Source organism: Camelus ferus, chromosome 35, assembly GCF_009834535.1.
Source record: "Camelus ferus isolate YT-003-E chromosome 35, BCGSAC_Cfer_1.0, whole genome shotgun sequence".
Classification (NCBI taxonomy): Eukaryota; Metazoa; Chordata; class Mammalia; order Artiodactyla; family Camelidae; genus Camelus; species Camelus ferus.
The window spans coordinates 25,545,060-25,547,212 of NC_045730.1; positions in this window are offsets into that span (position 1 = coordinate 25,545,060).

Below are 2,153 nucleotides of genomic sequence, written 5' to 3' on the forward strand. Positions count from 1 at the left end.
ACATATATATGGGGAGGTACTAGCTCCAACTCGGTTTTACAGTGAAAACTGCAGGAACTTCAAACCGGCACTAGGAAACAGACTGAGAAAGCAGAGAAAAAGTGTCTCCTGCAACCCGTTCCCTTGGTGCTAGATGAACGAACGTCTCTCCACTTGCTCAGTTCTGAGAGATAAGTGTGTGTGAAAGCCGTCCTTCACCTAGCTTGTTGGGAACACAAAGTTTCTTTTCAGTTGCAAACTCCATTCCATACATATATATGGGGAGGTACTAGCTCCAACTCGGTTTTACAGTGAAAACTGCAGGAACTTCAAACCGGCACTAGGAAACAGACTGAGAAAGCAGAGAAAAAGTGTCTCCTGCAACCCGTTCCCTTGGTGCTAGATGAACGAACGTCTCTCCACTTGCTCAGTTCTGAGAGATAAGTGTGTGTGAAAGCCGTCCTTCACCTAGCTTGTTGGGAACACAAAGTTTCTTTTCAGTTGCAAACTCCATTCCATACATATATATGGGGAGGTACTAGCTCCAACTCGGTTTTACAGTGAAAACTGCAGGAACTTCAAACCGGCACTAGGAAACAGACTGAGAAAGCAGAGAAAAAGTGTCTCCTGCAACCCGTTCCCTTGGTGCTAGATGAACGAACGTCTCTCCACTTGCTCAGTTCTGAGAGATAAGTGTGTGTGAAAGCCGTCCTTCACCTAGCTTGTTGGGAACACAAAGTTTCTTTTCAGTTGCAAACTCCATTCCATACATATATATGGGGAGGTACTAGCTCCAACTCGGTTTTACAGTGAAAACTGCAGGAACTTCAAACCGGCACTAGGAAACAGACTGAGAAAGCAGAGAAAAAGTGTCTCCTGCAACCCGTTCCCTTGGTGCTAGATGAACGAACGTCTCTCCACTTGCTCAGTTCTGAGAGATAAGTGTGTGTGAAAGCCGTCCTTCACCTAGCTTGTTGGGAACACAAAGTTTCTTTTCAGTTGCAAACTCCATTCCATACATATATATGGGGAGGTACTAGCTCCAACTCGGTTTGACAGTGAAAACTGCAGGAACTTCAAACCGGCACTAGGAAACAGACTGAGAAAGCAGAGAAAAAGTGTCTCCTGCAACCCGTTCCCTTGGTGCTAGATGAACGAACGTCTCTCCACTTGCTCAGTTCTGAGAGATAAGTGTGTGTGAAAGCCGTCCTTCACCTAGCTTGTTGGGAACACAAAGTTTCTTTTCAGTTGCAAACTCCATTCCATACATATATATGGGGAGGTACTAGCTCCAACTCGGTTTTACAGTGAAAACTGCAGGAACTTCAAACCGGCACTAGGAAACAGACTGAGAAAGCAGAGAAAAAGTGTCTCCTGCAACCCGTTCCCTTGGTGCTAGATGAACGAACGTCTCTCCACTTGCTCAGTTCTGAGAGATAAGTGTGTGTGAAAGCCGTCCTTCACCTAGCTTGTTGGGAACACAAAGTTTCTTTTCAGTTGCAAACTCCATTCCATACATATATATGGGGAGGTACTAGCTCCAACTCGGTTTTACAGTGAAAACTGCAGGAACTTCAAACCGGCACTAGGAAACAGACTGAGAAAGCAGAGAAAAAGTGTCTCCTGCAACCCGTTCCCTTGGTGCTAGATGAACGAACGTCTCTCCACTTGCTCAGTTCTGAGAGATAAGTGTGTGTGAAAGCCGTCCTTCACCTAGCTTGTTGGGAACACAAAGTTTCTTTTCAGTTGCAACTCCATTCCATACATATATATGGGGAGGTACTAGCTCCAACTCGGTTTGACAGTGAAAACTGCAGGAACTTCAAACCGGCACTAGGAAACAGACTGAGAAAGCAGAGAAAAAGTGTCTCCTGCAACCCGTTCCCTTGGTGCTAGATGAACGAACGTCTCTCCACTTGCTCAGTTCTGAGAGATAAGTGTGTGTGAAAGCCGTCCTTCACAACCTTGTTGGGAACACAAAGTTTCTTTTCAGTTGCAAACTCCATTCCATACATATATATGGCCGGGAGGTATAGCTTCCAACTCGTTTTACAATGAAAACTGCAGGAACATTCAAACCGGGCACGGACTAGGAAACAGACTGAGGAAAGCAAGAAAAAGTGCTCTCCTGCAATCCCGTTCCCTTGGTGCTAGATGAACGAACGTCTCTCTCC